Source organism: Zonotrichia albicollis, chromosome 13, assembly GCF_047830755.1.
Source record: "Zonotrichia albicollis isolate bZonAlb1 chromosome 13, bZonAlb1.hap1, whole genome shotgun sequence".
In the NCBI taxonomy this organism is placed as follows: Eukaryota; Metazoa; Chordata; class Aves; order Passeriformes; family Passerellidae; genus Zonotrichia; species Zonotrichia albicollis.
Genome location: NC_133831.1, coordinates 3,163,608 through 3,188,030, shown reverse-complemented (window position 1 = coordinate 3,188,030; position 24,423 = coordinate 3,163,608). Strand labels below are relative to the sequence as shown.

Sequence of the window (24,423 nt, the reverse complement as noted above, 5' to 3'; positions counted from 1 at the left end):
CATATTTATTATGCATTTATATAATACATAAATATATAAATATATATTTATTACATATAACATATAATATATTATATATTATATATTATATATTATATATTGTATATTATATATTATATATTATATATTATATATTATATATTATATATTATATATTATATATTATATATTATATATTATATATTATATATTATATATTATATATTATATATTATATATTATATATTGTATAATATATATATTTATATGTATATGTATATGTATATGTAAAATCGCCTGGAGCCTTTGGAATTCCAGCTGGCTTGTGCTGCACTCAACAAATCAGCCTGAAATATAGAGTGGCAGGGAAATTGATGCCTTACCTCAAATTTTTCTTGCACTTTTTTGTTTGGAAAGCACAGAATTATCTGAAGTGGACTTTTTTGTGGGTGGCTGGGGGCTAACACCATCTAACACGGCAGAGAGTCGTGGATCCCAAGTTGGGGTGGCAATAAATCACTTATTGGCCCATTCGTTCCTTTTTGGCACCTTTGCCAAGACCAAACATAGGAAAGGACCAGAAAGGGAGAGGCTTTTATGGGAGCACCGAAGGGAGCTGTCAGAAATGCCCTCAGGAATGCCATTTTGGGCAAGAAAACCCTCTTGTAATTCAATTTTACTGATCAGTGTCCCGGGAATGCCATTTTGGATAAGAAAACCCTCTTGTAGTTCAAATTTACTGATCAGTCTCCTGCCTTACAACCCTGGAAATGTTAAATAAACACGGGCTGATAACAGATGGGACACGGGAGGAGCAGCCCCACACTGTGCCCATCTCCTTTGGCATCTCCATTCCCAGAGCTCCCAGGGGACACCTTGGAAGGTTTGACCAAAAAATGTCACCTGCAGAACGCGGTGCCCCCAAATCTCAGTGCCATGTGTGGCAGGAGGATGCTCTGGTGCTGCAGGAAGCTGAGGAGGCTCTGCTGAGGATGCTGAGGAGATTTATGCCCCAAAATGAGAGATTTTAGCAGGGCAGGCTGCAAACACCCAACAGCAATTGTCCAGAAACAACCCCAATGGAATATTGCTATTTTATCAAGAACAATATATTTTATAATCTCTTTCTTGCTTAATTCAGTGGCAATTTTCCCCCCTGTTCTCTGGGGCTCTGGATTTTGGTTTCCTCATGGGGATAGGGGGATAGGGAGGTGATACCCACAGCTTTTTCCTCAGGGCTGACAGCTACTGATAAAAACATATTTGTGATGTGCCTCCATTACACTGGGATTAAATTTAGGTGTGTAAGATTCCTGCTCCTGCTCCTGAATTCTGTCTGTGCCATGTCATGGAAAGTTAAGGCTTGGCTCTCACAGGAATAATTCACTCTGCTGCTGCCCTGCCTTCTGCTGCCAGCAGAATTGTCATGTTTTATGGACAGATCCAAAAGTGCACCCTTCTATAAATGGGCAGTTTGAAAGGAGAGGAAAGGCTCGGATTGCAGCAGTCCCCGTTTGAAAATGCAGCTTGGAACACTGATTATTTTCCTTCCTCCTGCACCAAAGCTCCCATTTTTCTCCAGCCCCCCCACTCCAAAGGCCAGGCCCCAGGTGGGGCCGGGAGCTTCGCTTGTGTTGAATAAAACAAAACACTGAGAGCTGTTCAGAAAGGACCAATAACCAGTGATCCTTTACCAGCCTTGCCTTTGAAAGCAGGGCTAAAATTTCCATTAATTTCAGCAAGAACCAGAGATTTACCTGCAAGTCAGCGTGGCTTTGGTCTGAACACAGCAGGCTGGGGTGTAAATAAAGCCGTGCTTTAATCCTGCACTCTGCCACCGAAGTTGCACCTTGAATAATCCTCTTTTTTTCCTTCCCTAGTGCCTCACTTTCCTCGCCTATAAAAATGAAAACAAATGTTGCTGGTTTTCATATTAGACTCCAAAATTAGAAAATAATTAGGGAAACTAGCAGAATATCTTTGTAGTTATGTCCTGGGTTTGTTTCCTTCTGCTGTTATTACTTTTGTTAAAATCTGCTATTTGTGCTCTCCACTCCCCTGCAGTCCACTCGAGCATCCTTAGGTTGATAAAACTCTGCTAAGGAGGAAAACTGAGGATCCAGGATCAGCATTTAAATCTTATCAATTCCACTTAATCCATGCAATTATCCATGGATTAGACGAGCAGTGCCAGTTCTGAGGGGCTCTCCCGGCTCCTTCCTTGTTGTGACCATCCCCAGGGCCTGACACCCAGATCCAAGGGGGACTTGTTGCTGACTTTAATTTGAATTTAGCTCGACCACACAGCCCTGACTCAATGACTGTTGGCAGGATTGGCTCCTATTTTCCATATTTTTAAAAATATATTTAATATATAAACTTGCTTTCATGGACAGCCTGCGTACATCATGAAAAGAAAAACTTCACGAAGAAGAAATGACAGAAAAGACACCCAGGTGTTTTAAAAATGTGTGTTAAAACCTCAGTCACTCCACCCAGATTACCCTTTATTTGTTTTGTAGGCAAACAGCACGATTTGAAGGGTTTTAATCCACAGAATTACATCCCACCAAACAAAAACAAGGAAAGGTTTTCTCCTGGTGCATCAAGCCGGGATTAAATCCTCCCGTTCCAACAGGGACTAAATAAATATTTCCCTCTAGGATTTCACACCGCCAGCCTCTCCACACACTAAGGAGGTGAGTGTGGCTTTAATGGCTGTGTAGATAAGCCCTTATCTAAAGGATACAACTTCATTTACAGCCTGCACACTTATTTACCAGCTGCTAATGCCCCTCCTTGGTGGCACTCGTGCCTGGGTGACAACAGCCCCGCTTATCTGGGCCAGGTAGCCCGATTTTAGTCATGCCCCAAACGGCCCCGAACAGGAGCTTTTGGGTTAAAAAAAGCGATTTATAGGGACCTGCTAGGAAAAAAAAAAAAAAAAAAAAAAAATATATATATATATATATAAAGGTGTTTTGCTCATGCTTTAAGAGAGCAAAGTTTGCCCCGGGCACGAAAATCACCGCGCGGCTTCAGCTGAATTTCAGCCGCGTTTGGGAGTTTGTTTGGATTGCTGGGTCAAAGCGATCACAAAGGTGATTTTTATTATTATTTTTTTGTGGTTTTTGTTGTTTTACAGAGAGGAAAAGGAGGGAAAAGCCTCTTCAGCCGTGTCGGAGGAGGGATGCTGCCTGCCCAGGCGCCGGGACCTCTCCCAGGTGATGTTTAAGGCACAGAAAAACCTCCTCAAGCCGGCTCACAATGGCCACATTGTAAACGCGTCCCTTCCCATCATGTAGGACGCTGGGATCGTTAGTTTTGGCTGGAAATAAAATATATATATATTACACGCAAAGCGCTCTGCTAGCGGGCAGCAAAGGCGCGCTGCCGCTGTAATGTTTCTCATTATTTTTCCCCTTTGTTCCTAAAAAATGACTGAGTTATTGCATAATGCGGGGATCAAGGAAAAGGGAAATACAGCATGAGGATGGAAATGAAGGCAGCCTGTCAGTTTTAAGCGCAAATGAACGCTCGGTTTCTTTTATAAAGAAATCCCGCTGCAGGACTAATAGTCTGAAAAAAAATCCCATTTTGACAAGTAAATAGTTTGTTTTCTCCCCATTTCAAACAGCCTTGAGAAATCTCCAGCACCTAGTCAGAGGATTTATTTAGGTTTTCTCGATTCTTGAGTTTTCCCCCCGAATTTTGCGTGCGTGCGTTTTATTAGGTTAATAAAACTCGATTTCCAAGCCTTCGGACGCCTCGGGGGTACAATGAGCTCGGATGTCAAATGCATCAAGCAGCTAATGAAGGGATTTCAGAGGTCTCCAAAGTGTCCATAGCAGCAATTTGTAGCGTCTCATAAAGGTGAAGCCCATTCTGGCTCCAGCGTGTTTTGTCTGACACTTTTCCGGGCGCTCCGATTTGCTGCTTTATTCTGATTTTATGTGGTTTTCAAACGCCCCGGTGTCGCTGTCACAGGGATTGTGGCTAAAGCGACTCAAACCAGCATCCCCAGGAGAGCTCATGGCAGTGGTACTGGGAAAGGACAAAAATCCCAAACCTATCGGGCTTTACAGGGATTTACCAAAAGGGATCCAGAGGAGAAAACGATACAGGGGAAAATCCTTATCCAAGGAAATATTTTACTGTGTAAATGTCTTGTTGGGAGTGGGGCGGGGGAAGCTGGGCTGTTTTTTCTTCTTTTTTTTTCTTTACTTGTTCGTATTTTCTTTTACTCTTTTAATTGAAAATATATCTCCTCTCCTCTCCTCTCCTCTCCTCTCCTCTCCTCTCCTCTCCTCTCCTCTCCTCTCCTCTCCTCTCCTCTCCTCTCCTCTCCTCTCCTCTCCTCTCCTCTCCTCTCCTCTCCTCTCCTCTCCTCTCCTCTCCTCTCCTCTCCTCTCCTCTCCTCTCCTCTCCTCTCCTCTCCTCTCCTCTCCTCTCCTCTCCTCTCCTCTCCTCTCCTCTCCTCTCCTCTCCTCTCCTCTCCTCTCCTCTCCTCTCCTCTCCTCTCCTCTCCTCTCCTCTCCTCTCCTCTCCTCTCCTCTCCTCTCCTCTCCTCTCCTCTCCTCTCCCCATTGTTTTCCTCGCTTTTTCTTTCCAAAATATATTCCCTTTCCTTTTTTTCCTGTTTATTTATCTAATTTCCCTTTTCTTCCTCCCCTCCTTTTTATTTTTTTTTCTTTTTTTGATTTTTTTTTTAAATACTCTTGGTTGTCCTTGGGGCTTTATTTCCACGACTGTTGGTATTTCGTCTCCTTTTGCTCCGCGCCCTCTCAGCGCTGAGCTGGGTGGGTGACACTGAGGGATGGTGGAGGGCGGAGCGGTGGCTCCGCGGGCTCCTCAGGGCTCTCCCCGTTCGGATCACCCAGTTCTGCCCCCACTCTTTCATCCCTGATTCGCTGTTCATTCCCCCTCCCCAGCCCGGTGATATTTTGGCAAAAGAACCAAACCCAGCATCTCCCCCCTCCCAATCCCCATCCCGGCCATCCCGGGGCTCCTCTTCCCCCGGGACTGGTGCGTTTAAGGAATTCCTGGGCGAATGGCCTTGCTGTTGCCAGCTATCCTCCTCCTTTTCGATTTCCAGAGGTTCCCTAGAAGCCGACCCGCGTTCCCCTCGCAGCTGGAGCAGGTTCTCCCTGTCCCGGGTGCGGGAGGTGCCAAAGGTGCTCCTGCCACCGCTGGCAGCTCGCTCTGACATCGGTTCCCAGCTCTTCAAAGATATCATCGTGATAGTAATAATAAAAAATATCACTTAAAATTAGGGGGATTTTTGAAGCCGCTGCTTCCGCTGGGAGGACACCCAGAGTCTGTGTAACACCCAGGCATGGGAGAGATGGGGATGGAGAGGGAGTGGGGGGACACCAGAACCCCGAACAGGGAGAGATGGTGGTGGAGAAGGACTGGGAAGACCCCGAGAACCTCGGGCAGGGAGAAATGGGGATGGAGAGGGAGTGGGGTCACCCCAGAACCCCAAACAGGGAGAGATGGTGGTGGAGAAGGAGTGAAGGAACACCCAAAGCATCGGTGCCTCCCAGGGAGGGCAGAGATGACGATGGAGAGGATCTGGGGGGACACTCAGAGCAGGGCAGGGCTGGTGATGGAGAGGGACGGCTCTGGGGGTGTTGTCACCCCTAAACCCAAAGGGCTCTTTTGGGGGCACGGATCAGCAGCAGCGAGAGCTCTCTCAAGGCAGGGCTCTCGCCATGAGGTTCCAACAGCAGCGTTAATCTGCCCTGCAGTGTTTACAGAGCCAGCTCATCCGTGGGGCGGGTGGAAGGCGGCCAGCTCGCCCGAGAACGCTCTTTATTAAAAATACGGACTCGTGTTGCTTTTAGCGGTGACCCCGGAGCGCGTCCCGCATTTTTGGGGGAGGGCGGCTCCGCACCCCCCCTGCTACCAGCCCCGCACCCAGGGGACATGGGGGGTCCCGGCCGCCTTCAGCAGCACCTGGGAGAAAATCCCTTGGGAGGGTTTGGGGGCGAATTTCCGAACGGGAGCATAAAGGAGGCGCTGAGCGGAGGGCAGGACGGGGCAGCTCCGCTCCGCACAGCTCGGGGAACTTCCAAGGATTTACTTATTTGTTTATTTGTTTTACCTAAGGAAGACACGGAGGGGATGTGAGCGGCTCGCTCCGTACCGGCAGGCAGAGACTGGAATTCCGGGATGAGGGAGGAACGGGTGAATGGTAGAAAAATTAGGAAAAAAAATTATACGTATATATATTAAACCAACTCCTCTCAAACCTCTCGCTGCTACCCTCGCCCTTGTACAAACTGCACTTGTAGCAGAAACACAAGCACGGAACTGGCTCATTTCTCCATCCTGCTCATCTCTGCCCGTGGGAAGGGAGGATAACTCCTGGGAAATCGATGCGCACCCGCACAGGGGGCTCCTTTTGCGGACAGATATGGAGATTTCTGCCAGGGATTGGGGACACAGGAGCCCATCCCTGCCCCGCGTACCTGGGTGTCCGTGGGGTAAATAATTCAGGATTGAGATGGAATCGCGGGAGGGAGCGCTGGGAGCGATGCGCAGCTCCCCGCGCTGCCTGCGCGCCTCCGTCCTGCGCCCGCCCTCGCTCCCCCGCCGCCAAAGCGAATTTGTTGCATTTCCTCCATTGATTGTTTAGTCAGAGGTTTTGCCAACTTCCTGACGGTTCGTTTTCTGATTCTGAAAAAAAAAAAAATCCCGAAAAAAAAAAAAAGAACCGCATTTCCTTTTTGACTTAAGAGGGAGAGAGAGAGAGAGAAGCGGAGGCTGGGGGCTGGTGGACGCATCGAGCTGTATGTACTGGACTTTTTCTCTTCGCTCTCCCCGTCCCGAACCCTCCTCCTCTTCCTCTTCCTCCCCTGCGAGCCCGGGCTTTGCAGCGTCCCCTTCTCCTCTCGCAGAGCTCCGCTGCTCCAGGGACGGAGCCTGAGCAGGGGAGCGGCTCTGCGGAGCTGCTGCTCCGAGCTCTTGGGTTTGCTCCCTTCTCCTTAAATTGCTTTATTTTTTTTTTATTATTATTCTTTCTTTTTCCTGCCTTTTATTTCCCATTCCGCACCCTATGCTTGCAGTTCTTGTGGCTACGACACGGCATCCAACAGCAGAAAGAAAAGTAAACACGGAGATCTGTCCCACTCGCCTTTATTTGCTTCGGGTTTTCTGTTGTGGGGTTTGTCTGAGCTTGGTTTACTATTATTTCAATTTTTTTAAAGCAGCAAAACGCCCTTTGCATTTTATTCCCAGCTCTACTGTCTTTAATCCCGCTGCTTAAAGTGTAAAAACTCTACAAGAACCGTGCAGTTAAAAACCTGCAAATCTTAAATCTGTATCTTTGTCATAGTTCATTTTTATCCCTAATCTTGCCATACCAGAATATGCTTAAAATCGGTGGTGAAGGGGTGCAAAGCTTGGCATAAGCAGAGCAAGTTTTATGGAAAATTATTGGGTTTCCATCCCTCCAAGCCAATTCTCTAAATTATTTTTGTGTTGGCCGATATTTATCATTCGAATCAGCAGAGGTTCAGCCCTGGCTGCAGCAGGTCAGGAGCTGCAGAAGTGCAGGGCCCTACCCCAAACCTCCCCAAAATCAGCGGCAGCTTTGGATCCAGCCCTGCAGAAATAAACCAGAGGGAAATCCTGGGTACGGTGTAAAGAAAATACACTCGGGTCAGAGAGAGAATGGGGCTTTGTTCTGCTGCAAGGGACACAGGGCACAGCAAAATCCCAACTTGATTCCAGGGGTTTCACAGTTAAATCTCCAACCACCTTCAACGCGAAATCTCAAACCAGCTTTAAATTAGGGCCTGCTTTGGGGGTCAGCCCTAAAAGCTGGCCCTGAAGCGGTTTGGCCCTGTATTTCTGTGTGTGCAAGGGTAAGCTGTGTGTCCGCAGCGCTGCCCTGGGGGTGTGGGAGCATTCCCGTACGGAGAGAGGCTTGGGTGCGCTGCAGAAATCAGATACGACACGGAAAGGGGCAAGGACAGATTTCTCCTCAGTCTGTCCCTCTCTCGGTGTCCCCACGTGTGAGCCGAGCCATGGGGGAGATCTCCAGCGCCCCGACCACGCCTCGGCGAGGGCGATTTGCGCATCCCGGGTAATTCTCACATCCCTCTGCACCTTCTCCTCCTGCCAGCAAAATCGGAGATCACAAACCCGAGCCGTGCACCCAAACAACCCCAAATTCCCATTTTAGGGACCCCAAAGGCGTCCCAAACATCTGCGCATCCTTTGCCGCGGGATTTTGTAATTCCAGCATCCTCCCGGAGCTTTGGGGAGCTGCAAAAGCCCGGCCGGGATCGCTGCGAGGTGCGGGCTCTCCATTAGGTGGCATTGGAAGTTTGGTGCTGGGACAGGGAGCGCAGCCCCTGCCTCGCCTTTGCGAGCGGATTTATCTTTTCAGCACTTGTTGGATACTCGCGGCATAATTTGCTTTATCAACAGGCGGTTCAATGGTTTTACCAGGGAAGAGAAACCCTCCTCTGTGCCCTCGCGGAGCTTTGTAGGCAATTAAAGGTGTTATCAAAATAATTGGTTGTTGTAGGACACTTAAAACCCATAACAATGTAATGTATATATAATATAGAATAATGGAGAGCAGATATATATCATGTATATATAATATAGAATAATGGAGAGCAGAAATATATAATAATATAGAATGTAGAGCAGATATATATAATAATGTATAATGGAGAGTAGATATATATCATGTATATATAATAATGTATAATGGAGATCAGATATATATCATGTATATATAATATAGAATAATGGAGAGCAGAAATATATAATAATATAGAATGTAGAGCAGATATATATAATAATGTATAATGGAGAGCAGATATATATAATAATGTATAATGTAGACCAGATATATATCATTTATATATAATAATGTATCATGTAGAGCAGAGATATATCATTTATATATAATAATATTTAATGTAGAGCAGATTATACCCAGCCCTTCCCTGTTTTCTGGAGGTTCAAACACCTGAGAATTCAGCCGTGCATTGCTGCTCTCATCGGCAAAGGAATTTTACACACATCTTGTGGGGGTGGTGTCTGCTGAGCAAGGAAAAGATGAAAATAAGAAAAAACCTCTTTTTAATGTGTGTAGCACGAAATAGTTTTGTTCTGATGGATAACAGATGCAGTTTTAAATAGTGAAAATAATTAAAATTTCTTAAAAAATAAAAGTCGATATTAATCAATTAGGAAAAAATATTTTTCTGCTCACAGCAACTTTGTGAGAGTTCTGCTTTTACATCTCATTCCAGCAGTTTTTGTTAAATTAGAAAAAAAAAAGCCCTTCAACTGTTTTATTTTTTTTTTGCAATGATAGAGATCGTTCTAATCATAGGACAATGAACCTAATTCAATTTACACTGGTGAAATCTCATTAACTAAATTAGAGCCAGCCCCTTATTTACAATGAGCAGAATCAATCTCAAACTGTTTGCTATTGTTTGGTTTGTTTTGGTTTTTTTTCCCCCCTGACTTCTCCCTGTCATTTAATTTAAAGGGCAGACTCCACATTTATCCTCATTTGGGGAAAACATTCTAAAGAATTAAATCTGGATTTTGATTTCAAGGCACTGTGTTTGAATGGCTTTAAAACCTCCTGATTACTTAAAACCTCCTTATTATTATTATTTAATAATAATAACAAGAGTATTATTTATCAGAATGATGACTGACAAGCTGTATCAGAAATGTTACCTGAAAATTTATATATAATTATATATACATGTACTAATGGCAAAATATATATTAAAGTATTTATTTTGTTTTATCAAGTAAAAAAAAATATTTTAGGCTGCAAAATTTTCTCATAGTACAATTTTTGCCCATTTTTGCATTCCTGAAAATGTGTTGAACTTCTTTTAATGACCCTTCCTCCACTCCCATGGGAGGGAATATTCTGTTTATTTTGACAACTGATGTTTTCAAATATTTTTCCATTTTTTTTTAAATATAGTGGGAACATAGTTTTATTTCAAAGTGTGACTCAATGATAATTAGCAAAAATTTATCATTTTCATAGCTCAGTTCTCTAGGCTCCAGCAATAACAAAATGAGTGTTCATGTCCCAGATATGCTTTCAAATGCAAGTTTTAAATGTTGTCCGTGTAATATCCACAAGAGCTCAAGAGGGTCAATGAATATGTTGATTTATGTTGATTTATTTGAAAAAAAAAATTGGTTCAACTCTTGGGAGCCCGTTGGGAACATCCCAATCCAGTTCTGCAGCAATTGACAACAAGGATGACTAAAAATTTTGTGGTTTAAAGGTCATTTTTGCCCCTTGCACAACTGGGACACACACACACAAAATGATAAATTTCCATGGTTCATTCCATCCATTTTTGATGGAAAATTGGAGAAATCCAAACCATTTTCCCAATCTTGCGTCCATTTGCAGCTGAGAGCAGAAGAGCTGAGGCTGAACCCAGCCCCAACCCCACCAGGGCCAGCTGGGACTCCCAAAATTCACATTTCAGATTGAACCCTGCTGAATTCTGCCACGCTGAGCTCCCAAAATTCACATTTCAGATTAAACCTTGCTGAATTCTGCCACGCTGGGCTGCCAAAATTCACATTTCAGATTGAACCTTGCTGAATTCTGCCACGCTGAGCTCCCAAAATTCACATTTCAGATTGAACCCCGCTGAATTCTGCCACGCTGGGCTGCCAAAATTCACATTTCAGATTGAACCTTGCTGAATTCTGCCACACTGGTCTCCCAAAATTCACATTTCAGATTGAACCCTGCTGAATTCTGCCACGCTGAGCTCCCAAAATTCACATTTCAGATTGAACCCTGCTGAATTCTGCCACGCTGAGCTCCCAAAATTCACATTTCAGATTGAACCCTGCTGAATTCTGCCACGCTGGGCTGCCAAAATTCACATTTCAGATTGAACCCTGCTGAATTCTGCCACGCTGGGCTGCCAAAATTCACATTTCAGATTGAACCCTGCTGAATTCTGCCACGCTGAGCTCCTCATTCCCCTCTGCACGAAGGCACATTCCCATTCCCAGCTTTCTCCGACTTTTTCTCCCTCTTTTTCTCAAGGTGGATTTTCCCGAGGGTTTTGTTTGCTTTTTTCTGAGGTAGCAGCACCAGCCTCCAGCACATCGGGATTTTTCCCTGTGCAGTAACAGCGATGTCACCATCCCGAGCTGAAACAAAGCCGGGCTTTATCTGGGGGGCAGAGCAACATGATAATCCAGGAGAAATCAAAAACCAGATCTCAAACGAGGAGAAATTGGTGAATTTCCATGAAAAATCAATGAGGAGCTGGATTTTTTTTTCCCTTTTTTCCCCCTTTTTTTTCCTTTTTTTTTTTTTTCTTCCCTGTGGTAGAAGAAAACTGATATTAAAGTCAACAAGCTCCGAGTTTGCCCCAGAGTATGGAAATTTCGACATCCATTACCTGCTTTTGACCTTTAGCAGGGCAGCAGAAAAAGCAGCGCTCAAACCCTCGGCAATGGCACAGAGTTTCTCTTTCACCCACGAAAAAACAGAAGGGAGAAATTCAAATTAATTTATTTTCTCGAATCAGAAAAATTCTCTTAAAAACCACGTACTCAAATGAGCGACGTGGTTGTAGGAATTAAAGTTTTTCGTGCTTTTTTTGTTTATTTTGCTTTTTTTTTTTTTTTTTTTTTTTTTTTTTTTTTAAGGCCCCCGGGTTTGCTCGAGGCTGAAACTCCTGGAAAGCTCAGGAATAAAAAAAACACAAACAAACAAACAAAAAGGGGATGTTGAAGCCCTGGGGGTCGGGTTACCCTGCTTGCCTATTCATCACCGCCTCCTCTAGGAATGTTTAACCACATTTTAGGGTCCTCGCAGGCTGCGGATTGTTTGGGAATTGTTTGGGAATTGTTTGGGAATTGTTTGGTCCGACTCCTCTCCGTGACGGCATCAAAAAATGCGCAGTATTTTGGGGAGTGAGAGATCGTGGGATGAGGCTTGGGACATTCAAATTGTGGTCATGGGCAGCGGTGCAAGTCTAAATAAATACTGAAAAACTGCAGGGAGAGCTCTGCACGGGTTTCTAGTTAAAGTAAAACCGTAATAATAATGGGGAGTATAAATTAGGAAAGGCCAAGCTCTGCTTTAAGCAGCCCTAATGATAATTACGTTGTGGTAATGAGTGTGCAGGCCAGTTTTAAATAACATAAAGACATTCAGAACGTTTCAGCAGGAATAGGTCTTTGTATAATCCTATAGAAATTCCTATGGCTCTGACCTGATACTTTATTTAGGTGGATCAGGGTTTTAGGGTGGCTCTTCCCCATCACTCCTGGCCCCTTTAGGACATTTTCTTGCCTTGTCCGTGGTTTTGTTAAAAGAGATAGAAACCACAGGCTGGCTGTGATGCCATCCCAGGCTCACATCCACCTTCCAACCTTGGGAATGGTTCAATCCGATGCCTCCAAAGCAAAAACCCCCTGACAGACAAATCTCCTCACACAAATATGGGGGGATGAAGCATTACCTGATGAATGAAAGCAAGGAAACGACTTCTTGCCCATGATTAAAAAAATAAATTGGTTTTAAAAGAACACATTCCATTTATTCAGTTTGGAGTTTGGCTGAGGTTTGTTATAAAAATAGTGCCGTAATTTTTTAAGAAACATTTTCTGTTTGGATAGATTAACTGTACACGCAGGCACTTTAGCTTTTGATTCCTTTCAGTAATAGAGTAATATTCATTGCTGGCATACAAAAGTCCTCCTAATAAAAACAGTTTGGGAAATCTTCCATGCCAGACAGATAAAATCTCTTTGAAATGTCAAGGGGGTGATGAGCAACAGTCAAAAAATGGGATTTTCTTGGCCCCCAGGTCCCAGCGCTGCAAAAGCATCACCATCAGTGGCAGAAGTGCATCTCTCCAGTGCTCTGCTGCAAATTCTTGGGTTAAAAAAGGCATTTGGGACTGATATTATTCCTAGATGATTGCTATAACCAGCGTTTTGTGTATTTGGGACAAAAATAATATGGGAGTCACATCACTGTGGGAGCCTCCCTCCCTGTTTGTACACTAGGGCAGCATTCTGGTACCAAACAGATTCCTGGCACATCCTTCCCTGCCCACCTTGTTCTCTGGGTTCCCTCAGGCTCTCAGAGAAATGTTTTGCTTCCCTTTAAGTGTGGGAAAAGGCAGAGTGAAGCAGCAGGGCTGGGGAACCAGCACAAGGGATCCTCTCCCCTCTGCCTCTGCGCTCACCTTTGAAACAGCTCCCTGTGCCCATTGCCTTTCATCCCTCTGTCACAGGCTTCTTGCAATAATTCCTCTGCTGGCCTGAGAACCTGAGAAGTTCCCTTTTCTCATTTTATGTCTGTTAAATCAGGGCAAGGTTCATCTGAGTTAAATTTTCATAGTTCTCTGAAAATCCCCACTTCCCTGAGCTGAGGCTGCAGCCCTGAACCCCCGCGCCGCTGCTGTCAGCTCAACGTCAGCAGAAGCAAAAATTAAAACAAAGGAGAAAAATTGCAAAAAACTTGAAGAAACAAATATTTCTCCCATTTTCTGTGGCAATGGGTGGAGGCCAGCCTGGGATCTGGCTGGGTCCATGTCTTTGGTACCCCTCTCATTAATCCAGCCCACAGAATTCATCCCAGCCCCAGCACATTTGTACATATGGGGCTGTTGCTGGTCCAGGTTTTGCTTGTGTTTGTTTCTGCCTTGCGATTCTCTTTTGTAAATCCTGAACCATTTCTGTGCTGTTCATTTAATTCCTTTTCAAAGTTACATTTTGGGTGTTTTCTTTCTCATTTGTGGTGTTTTTACTTCAGTGCCTCCACGGATGCGCTGCCAACACAACCGTGAATGCACCCAACACTGAAGGTTCAATTTAGCAGCTCACTGCTCTTTTGACATTTTAATTTCATCTCTTTTTTTCTTTTTTTTTTTTTTTCTTCTTAAAGAGAATTAGTGGTAACTTTATCTCTCATCAAATTCCAGGATTTTGTCTAATTCAATTACGCCTATGGAGGCTCTTTTCTTGTTTCTTTGGCTTTACTGAAGTGACACAGATGATTGTGGATCTGTTTCTGAGAAAATCCAAATCACCCTGGAACTATCTGCATTTTTGTTTCTTTGTGTATGTCTAATAATATCTCTTATAATTCTTCAAGACTAGAAAGTTCTGATCTATTTTTCTCTTTACATATTATTATTAAAACACTTTAATGATCACTTGCAGAGATTGGTAATTTGTTCCCACAGCAGTGGTGATGATAATACAAAAAAATATTAGGAAGCAGCACCTCTGTGCTTTAGACTTCCTTGCCATGTTCCCTGTCAGCTTGCATCCCCTTCTCCTCATCTGTGGGATAGAAATAACCTTGGGACTGGGAGAAAAGTGTGTTTCTCATAAGAGCACAGGACAGGAAAGCCTTTTCTTTAAATCAAAAGCAGTTGGCTGCTGCAAGAGCCTGGAGGCAGAAACTCTGCTGCTGCTGTTGATGTCTGTCAGCCCCTCCACCTGCCCACAGGCAGAATTCTCTGGGGTTAATATCGACCCCAAAGTCCTTACTTTTAATACTGCTCTAATCTGAGACCTGCTGCAAAGCTCTGTGCTTTCCGTGTGGGAACAGCCAGGCTTTCCTGGAGGCTGCAGGGAGCTGCCTGTGGCACTGGAACAGGTCATGGGATATTCCCCAGCAAGCCCCTGACCTCCAGAGCTGCTGCTGCTGGGAATTCAGGCTGGGCTGTGCCCACAGCCCCTCTCCTGGAGCTAAAATGGATTTTTTAGGTGATATGTCCAGTCTGCTCCCTCCACCATCCTCTCCTCTATCAGCGATGCCTGGATGCTCAGACCATTTTAGCTTTTCCCTCTTGGCAGAGAATTTCAACAATTTTCCTTCTGAAATGTCCTTTTCTGGCCATGGAACTGAGATTCTCTTCCCCTGCACAATTCGTTCTTTCCTGGGTAGATGAGAAGTCTGTGTGTGACCCAAGAAAATAACAGGGATCATCCCCTCTTTGTAACCCAGTAACCCTCATGGGCTGAAATACAGAGTTTGGGAAGGACCTTAAGATACACAACTCTGGGAGAGGGGCAAATGACACTGTGGTCTCTGAATAAAATAAACTACTGGAAAAAAACAAGGAAGCCTCTATTTGGACTAACTGGAAATTCCACAAAGTGCTATCACCTCCCAGCTTTGTCTACAAAATTATTAGCTGTGTCCCCTACCCTTCTTCCTAGAAACATCCCTGCCTAGAGGGCGAAACCTAATTAAAACATTACTTTTGGTACATTTATAGTAGTAACACCACTGATTGAGTCGTGTTTTTCAAGTAAAGCTGTAAGACAGAAAAAGGGCAAAGATGGAGAAAAATCCTTTTCTCCCAGAAGTAGGGGATTTGATTCTTGAGGAAATAGTTGAAGTTTTGGCCTTTCCATTCCATTTTCTGTTGTAATCCCCAGCTCCCCAAGTGGTCCCACAGCATTGCTGGTAGTGCTGCACTGGAGGGTGATGTGACCCTGTGAAAATTGATGCTGTTGGTTTCACACCGCTTTGCTCCAAAATTCCCAAAGACGAGGATGGGCATGTTGGGAATGCCTGAATTCCAGGCCTTGCAGGCCTTGGTGCTCTGCAGGTGGATTGGTATGTGGAGAGGTCACACCTAACCAACTTCTTAGGCCTCTGGTGTGAAAGATAAAGCCATCTGGTCACCATTTGACAGCTGAAATTGTAATCACACCATTTGGCCTAGGAATTCTTAGCAGCCACCGTTTGAAGCTGTCCCAGATAGGGATCGCGGCATCCCACGGAAGCCAGGCCGCTGGAATTCATCTCCCCTCATCTCCCTGGCCCGCTTTTCACCTTCCCCAATTTATCTCTGCAGATTCCTCGTCCCGATTGTGAACTTGGCAGCGGCTCTTTGGCTCGAACAACCCCAGTGGCCACTAACCAGGAACACCTGCTGGTTAGCCGGAACGGGAGGGAGGAGAAGATGGGCATCTCCAGCGGAATTCCAGCGCGGAATATGGAAGTGTTTAAAGGAAGACCTTCCCCAGCTCAGGGTAGCAGAGATCTGAACCTTTAAATTGCAGCCATTCCCGGCCTGACGATAAGTAAATAAACAATTCACAGCTGCGAGGGCTAAACACAGAACACATCTATCTCTCAGCCCGGGCCTGATTGCTGGACGAGTAATTAAGTGCGAAATGTGAGCCCTCAAAGTCACCGGGAGATGATAAAGGTCTCCAGTTGTAAATTAGCTGAACTCCTCGATTTTAACCCTTCAGGAGCCCTTGGGTGGCACTGGGTGCCTCAGCGTGACTCCGGCGCAATTTGCATGCAATTATTCCTGACATTTGCCCCTGGGAATATGGAGGTGTTATTTTAACAAATTAAAAAAACAAGGGAGGGAGTTGCTTTGTCTCTTCTCGCTGAGCTAAGGCAGGGCACCCTCACATCCCAGCTCCTGGCTCTGCCACGGTGCTCGTCCATCACATCCCCGCTGTCACTGTCCCTCCTGGCGATAGCAGAGGTGTCACAAACCCGAAATGCATTAAAGCCTCTGCTCGGGCTCTGAGATAAAGGCTGGGATGGGCAGATATCCATCAGTGCCTCCAGATTGTGCTCATTCAGGATTCTCCTTGAGAATCAGGGTGTAATGAATGACCACAGATTGAAGTATCACCACTTGTTAAGTAATTCATTAAAGGGTTGCAGGGTTTTGCTTTCTTTGGTTGTGGCTATGGTTTTGGGTTTTTTTCCTTTTAATTTCTTATGAATGAAAACTTTATTTTTTTTTATTTGATAATTTATTTTAAGGACAGCTTCTGCAATTTTTGACTATAATCAATGCATTTTCAGATGCATAACTAATTATTTTAGCACACAATGAAAACTTTGTCAATATCCAATAAGTATCCAGTTTTCAACCCAATGGACTGCTAACTAGAAGATAAATAAAAATTATTCAAAGTCGGATTTTTAAAATAAATAATTCTTACACCATCCAATAATTTTTGAGTGCTGGATACCAACTTGGCAACTTCTACACTTGATTTAACTTAATGGAGTTTCTCTCCTTAGGTGATTCACAGGCCTAGATGACCTGTTTGATGCTGGAGCTGGAATTGATTGAAATCCTGAACTGTGAAGCCATGCAGGGATGGATCTGTGGATCTGGATCACACTCAGATCACTCCACTGGTAATTTTTATGTGGACCAAATGAATTCTTGGGCTCTCTGGTGAAGGGAGAAAAGTAGGGAGTGATTAACAGCAGGACCTCAGCTTCCTTCTCACTGAATCATGAGGTTTGTTGGGACTGGCCCCGTTATTACAAATTTCTTCAGGTTTAACTCCCAGACTTTCGCTTTTCTCGTGTTCTGAAGCAGCTGCTTATATTTTACAGCTTTTCCTGAAGCCATGGTAGGAGCTGTGCTGGAAATGGTGCCGTGGGAGTCTGCATCCCAGGTCAGGAGACCAGACATCAAATCCCTGGTGCATCTTGGCAGCTGGGAGTGCTCCAGCAAACCAGGAATGCTCCACCAGACCCTGACAAAGCTGCTGCTGGGAGCACATCACCAGCAGGGTAAATGGTAGGTGGGATCAGAGGAGAGCCAGCCAGGGGTCTCCTCATTGAGCAGAAGAGCCTTGTCTTTCCCCAGTCCCAGAGAATCCATAAAAACCACTCAATTTCACACAGCTGCTTTTCACACAGCTGAGGCCACGTGGAACACGGCTCATCCTTTTTAGATCCCTCTTCCAGTGGGAACTGGGCAGGGAGACAGCAAACCTTCAAACCCCAAGCTGTGAAGGAGCAAGAACACTCCCAAAATGTCCCTTCTAAAAGGGAGCCTCCCTTCTGGGTTTCCAATGCTATCTTTGTTACCACCCTTGGTAACCCTGCTAGCAAAGAGCTGAATGTTATTAGAAAACAGCTGAGCATGGGTGGGAAGACAAGAAAACAAAAGGAAATGGAAGTCCTGGAAATTGATTTTCCATTTGAATCTGTTATTTTTTTCTTCTAATTTTAATAAGATGTTTTATGAAGCTTATTGCACTGCTATCTATTTTCTTTTAGGGTGTGTTATCTTTTGTGACTTAGTTTAGACTAAAATAAACCTCAGTTGCTAATTAAGGATAGAAATGGAAATCCAAAGATTTGCTTCTCATCAATGCCAAGCAGTAAATCCTTTAATGCTCTGGGATTTTGCTCTATAGCTCTAAATTTCCCATTGGTATTTAGTAATCTGCTGATTGCATTTACTTTAATTCTTTGGTCTTCAGAGTGTTCATGTTGAGGCACTCACTTACAGTAGCTCTGCGTGTTAAGGGCAATGCGTTAAAAGCTGGAGAGGTTTTTTTATTAAATTCCAGCTCTGTTTTTCCTACTGAGTTCCCAACTACTGTGTTATATCACACTAATAGGAGTTGTACTCTGGCTGGACAAATGGCAGCGTGCTGCAGTGTCCTGGGGGAGCCGTGACATCATTTTTAATTTGCTTATCTGGACTCGGGAAAAATAGGAGGGTGTTTGGTGAGAAAGTGGATTTGTTTGGTGAGAAAGTGGATTTATTTCTGCTCCAGCTCACCTCTCCTTGCTGTGACGTTATGAGAACTGTGTCCCTGTGCAGGTTACACCCACTGGCTGCTCCCTGGAGGTCTCAGATGTGCCCACTCCAGCATCTCTGAAGGAATGGAGGGATTTAATGGCCCATAAACCCATTTTCCCATTCCATAGGAACTGAGGAGGAGAGGGCCACCATTTCTTTTAATGCATCCCTCAAGATTTGAGGCTTGCAAGCTGAGAGAAGCCAAGGAAACTTCCAGGCAGTTTTGTGGTTGGGTTCCACAACCAACTTGACACTGGGATCAACAAGAATAAGGACTGGAGAAATTCTCTGGAGCACCTTGGACACCTTTGGCTGTGTTTGGACTGCATTGGCTCAAATAGGATTTAATTCTTAATTTTTATTTTTAATTTCCTCATTCCAGCTGAGACTGGAAAAGGTGTTTTATTCCCATGGGAGCTGGAAAAATGCTTCCCAACAGAGCTCATCTAACCTTTGCTGTGGATGTCAGATGGAATTAGGACAGGAGACAGGAATTTAAAATAAGAGAGAGCTTTTAAGTAATATAATTCTGAGGAAATAGTTTACATACTGATAATGTTGGATAAGTAGTTACTAAATCAGTAAATGCTTTTCTAATTTCCCAAGTTTTTAGCATTTGCTGAAATCATGGCTGTGTCTTCTCCAGAAAGATAATTTTGACATAAAGCCTTTAATAACTCTGTAGAACTCAGCCCACTGAGAAATTTTATTTTCCCTAATTGAAGGTCTGGCCGTTCTGTCCACTTGTTTTGCCATGAGAACCTTCAAAATGGAAGTGCAACAATATTTTTTATCAATTATTTACTTATTGCACTCAGTCCAGAGAATCACTTGTGAACTATAACTTGCACTTTCCCACTCCTAACACAAACACACATTTAATCAATCTCACTGATGCTCTTTTAAGCTTCAAGTCCCAACATTTGGATATTTAAATTCTCCTTACCAATTTGGATAAACTAGGTTTGAAGAAGGGAACCAAAGCTGTATTTTCTGAGTGATTTAAGAAAAGAGAATCAGTCTCAATAGCTTTCAGTCCAACCAGTGCCATAAGCTCCTGGCCACCTGGAACAGCTGACTTGGCATTCCAAAGGCGAGCGAGGACCAAAGGCTCCAGCTCCCTGCAGTGGGAATGACCTCCCAGCACGAGGAAGACCTGATTACATCACGGAGATAACCTGTTCCCTTAAAAATAGCAAGGTCAGGGAGGCAATAAAGCTGTCAGCATGGCAATCACAGCTTGTGTTCCACCAGCTCCCCAGCCTGGGGAGCCGCAGGGTGGGGACCTCACAGCGAGGACGGCCACGTTTGGGTAAACAAACCCATGGCAATACCCCAGTGCTATTGTCTGCTCAACAGCTCTATTTGTGCCAGTGATATTTCCAGGTTAGCTCCTCCTAGGCCCATAAAAATCTTGGTTTTATTCTTTTTGCTGTTCTTTTTTTTTTTTTTTTTTTTTTTCTTTTTATTTCCCCCTGGATGCAATGATAGATGGAGTGCCCATAAAACTTCATGGCTCCATGCGGGACATCCCCAATCTCCGAGCCAGGTGTGGAGCAACTGGTCATGGAACAGGCTTCCACCCAGGCCAGGGCTTGGCTCGAGCCTCCTGTCCACTCACTGGGATGCCTCACTCTTTGTTCACATCCAGCTGCGGGAATATTTCCCACCAGAGGCCAGGCCAAGAATGGAAAACCATCCAATCTCTGCAGCCAAGCAGCCTTGGGAGGTGCTGGGGGTGCAGGTGGCAGCCCAATGCTCTCATTGTGCTGGGCTGGTTGCTTTTCAGCAGAGGAAGATGTTGTGAAGGGTTCACATCCTGTTGGTGCCTCAGATACGTTTCAGCTATTGCTGTTTTCCTCTGGATAACGTGTCCCTTGGCTCAGCCTCCAGTTCAGCTGGCCTTGGACAATGGGTCAGAGTGATGCAACTGATCTGGGGACTTTTGGACACGAGTGTCAAACTGTGAGGTTTAGATAAAGATTGAACATGTGCAAAGCAGTGTCTAGGGATAAAACATTTCTTATTATATCCAAAATGAAGCATAAGCTTGTGCCACTGATAATATATAGCAAGGCCTTTCTGTTAAACATCAAATCTTCAGCAAATTTGGGTAAAATTTTTGATTTTTATGATACTTTTCAGCTTAAAGCCATGTTAGGGACTGATTTCAGAGGTGAGAAAGACCAAAAGAGGCTTTGGCCTCATGTGAATGAAATGTGGCTGTAGTCAGAGCAGCTGCCACTGCCTTGCACAGCTTGGCCCTTCCTTTGGTGGTGGCTCAGCGTTGCACTCAGAACAGCTCCAGGCTGTTATAACCTGAAATTCCTGACAATCACATCCACCTCCTCCCATCCTGGCCAAGAAAATCCATTTGGAAATGAAGCTTTGAATCCAAACTTCCATTGCTGTTGAAAAGGGCTGGAGATGGGATGAGATTATGAGCAATCAGATGGGAAAAAATTTGGATTGACCCAAAAATTTAGCTGAAATTCAGAAAAATCTTTTAGGAATTTTTAAAGTATATTTGCTACGTTGCATAATATTTTGTTTTATTGTTATATTTTGTTATATTGTTATATTTTCACACTTGCTGATTTTGAAATACTGTGAGATGAGGCTGTTTCCATGGACTATTTTTGTTCTGTACTGGAGGGGAGAAAACCTGTTCTTGTAGGATTTTCATCCCAGAAAGAAATAAAAAAAAATAAATTTGTGAATGTTTTTCTAAATGGAAAAATCAATCTGAAGCTTTCCTATCACCAAGTCCTAATTATCTGTTGATGTTAATTCCACTGATTGTCCATAGGTGAGTCAGAGTTCTAAGGCAATGAAGGAATTTAATTGGAATGATTTTTCAGTTTTTTGGGTCTATTTACAGACTGTGGTATGTCCATTTGATCAAGTGCCAGAATGTGAAACTGAAACACCAGTGTTTTCTTCTTGCTATAATTGGAATCTTTTAAGACAGGATTCCAATGTTTGAAGGTGTTCACTGCGAGGTTTTAGTTCTTTCCCATCAAGATTTCAATGCTGATACATAAAATATCATCATTGAATATCACCTTCCTCTTCCATTGAACTCAACAGGGATTGAATTTTTTTATTTCAGTCAGGACAATGTTTAGCACTTCTGGCTGCCCAAAAGACACCGTGGCCCAACCACCTGCTCTGGATCTCTGAGCTCCACAGGTGCTGCCAACACTTCCCAAGCCATCACTGCTCTGGAAACAGGAATTTCTCTCTTTTTCTGAACAAACTATGGTGACCTGAAACACGACTGATACTTGGGGCTTCTTGGGAGCAGCTCTGTCAGGGAGGGAGTGAAGGATATTAATTTTTGGGATGATAACAACATCTTTTAATGAAAGGGGAGGTTTGGCCTCCAAGGGCTTTGCCTTGGGGAGAGGGTGTGAAGGGGAGCAGCCCCTGAGCCCTGGGTTTGCCATGCTGGCTGGAGGGCGTGAGAAGAACGGGGTTTGTACCTCTGCCAAGCCCTTCCCCGCTGCTCTTGGGGAAACCAAGCTGCAAAAAGCTCTTTCCTGCAGAGTGTCGCAAGGACAGCTGTGGTAGTGTGTTGTTAAGTTTCTTGTGTTATTCCCCCAATTTATGTATTGTTCTCCCCTATTATGTGTAAAATGGTTTCGTTCCCCCAGTTTTTCCCGCCAGGGCTAGCCTGTCAGCTAAGTTGCTATAGCAACTGCTATTCATAGTTGCCGATATATAATTGCTTCTCCCCTGGTTTCCCTTATAAGTGAAAGTTGTTTCCTCCCTGTCCAGTCAATCACTCCCTTCCTCCTCCCAGGTTTCGAGAACCTTCTCCTCTCTGGAGATGGTGGCTGGCTGGGGTCCCAGGACACCTCCTTTACCTTTTGATTATTGGTCTCCATGGAGTGTCAGTTCTGTGAAGTTCATCCCCTCACCTTTCCTGATTGGCTCTGTCTGTACCCACCCCCTTGCTTTATAATCCTGTTTTCACCCCCTATGAAAAAAAACTTTTTCCCGGATGGTTTCCCGGTGTTTGGATGCGGCATCACCGTCAATAAACCGATGTTTAACCCCCGGGAAATGGTCAGCTCCGTTCCTCCCCTATACCAGCGGTGTGAGCCAGTCCGCAGCCAGCACAGCCCGAGGCCATCAGGCTCCGAAGGGAGCTGGCCAGGAATTGCAGAGGGGCGTCGGCCTTTCGCCCTCAGCTAGCCGGGCTCTAAACTTCGGGCCACATACGATCCCCTCCGCAGACAGCCTTAAATTTGGCTTCAGGAAATGGTTCAATTATTTTCTTTTATTTTTTAAAAAATCTATCTTTCTCCACATCAATAAAAAATAAAGATATGATTTATATGGATCTGTTGCATGGGGCATGAGACCTATATCACCTACAGGGATGGTGATGGGGTGACAATTTGTCTGTGCTGGAGAAACCAGTCAGCCTCAGTTCAAATCCCTTCCTTCATCCAGAGCAACAATAATATCTTTTGGACAAGGGATTTTGGAAAAGTTGAAATGTTTGCTTTACAAAACAGACATAAAATTTCTCCTTCAAGGTGCTAAATTTGTGCTGAGCTGGTCCAAAACACGACTGCATCTGGCTGTGTCTCGTGTCTGCCACTAAAAAAATGTCCTAAATTCCAGACAACCTCTGGGGCTTTGAAATAAAACTCATTAATCCTGCATTTGAATTTAATATTTGAAATTTTATCCTAATCTTTTTTTTTCTTCCACATGAATTAACTTTAGAATACTTGGAAAGGAGCACAAGGGTGGGTTTTTTTCTTCCTTTATTTTTTTTTTTTTTGAGAGAGAGAGAGAGAGGGAGAACATTCTTAACAAAGGGTATAAAATTAAACTAAATTTGACCTCTGCCTTTAGCAGATTTTCCACCTGGTCTGTGCAGGAAATCAACTTCTATATAGCAGCTCTTTCATAAGGAATAACATACATGAGTCTGTAAGTGACAGTTTTTCTTGGGTGGACAACAATGTTAGTTACTTTTTATGATTAATTGATAAATGTTTTGATATGGTGCCTGGGCTCGGATTCAAAAATCACTCCAGTTAGATGATCCAACACTTGGGAAGCTGAGCCAATTACAGCTCAGGCACAGTGAAAACAATTCGAAAATATTTGAGCCTAAAAATGTGCATAGCTGTTAAGGAATCTTACATGTGGGTGTATGGTGGTATCCTGCATTACAACGACTTGGTGGGCCAATTTCTTCAGGAATGCAGGGAAGCTCGGGGATCCGAGACTCTTGCATCTATATTTCAAAAGACTTGGGAAAACAGAAGAACCACATGGGCTCTTGTGGCTGGGCACGTGCTGAGGAAAACCAGAGCATGGGCCAAAATGTACTTTTAGTCCCTTGGGTTGCACAAATCCCTTTGCTTTTTTGGGGGAGGTTTTAGGTTTCAAATCTCCTTCCCTTGATTCTTAACCTCCTCTGAGCTTGCTCTTTTCTTTTTTTGGCCTCCAGAATTTACTTTCTACACCAGGCTTCCGACTTTCATCCTCAGATTTGCACCCTGATGGATTTTTAAATGGTCCATGAGGAGCAGGATTTCATGTCTGTGATCAGGTTGCCCCTACCAGCAGGGTGGGCTGGACTCAGAGATTTTAGGTACAGCCCAGCACCAAAAAATCTCCATTAGACACAGCTTTTGGAGGTCCTTCAAAAGAATAAACTCATTTGCAATTAGAGTTTATTTTCTTGGATTATTGGGAGAAAGAAAAACACTCTATTTTTCTTTCTGCAGGTAACACAGAGGTGTTTTTTCAGTAGGATTTTGGGGTCATCAACCCCAAAATTTGATTACTCGAAAACCATTTGGAAAACTGCAGATTTGCT

General features: G+C 44.2%; 1 long non-coding RNA gene across 7 annotated transcripts; it reads left to right on the top strand.

The window, feature by feature from the left end:
* Nucleotides 1-6,650: 6,650 nt before the first annotated feature.
* Nucleotides 6,651-23,243, top strand: LOC102073830 (uncharacterized). Of its 7 annotated transcripts, none has more exons than XR_012582390.1 (5): nt 6,651-6,773; nt 15,849-16,077; nt 17,048-17,273; nt 17,372-17,558; nt 21,692-23,243. It is a non-coding gene; the product is annotated as an uncharacterized LOC102073830 (long non-coding RNA). The 7 variants fall into 7 exon arrangements; XR_012582392.1 differs by having other exon boundaries at nt 21,688-23,243; XR_012582389.1 differs by lacking the exon at nt 21,692-23,243 and adding an exon at nt 17,681-21,680.
* Nucleotides 23,244-24,423: the final 1,180 nt, after the last annotated feature.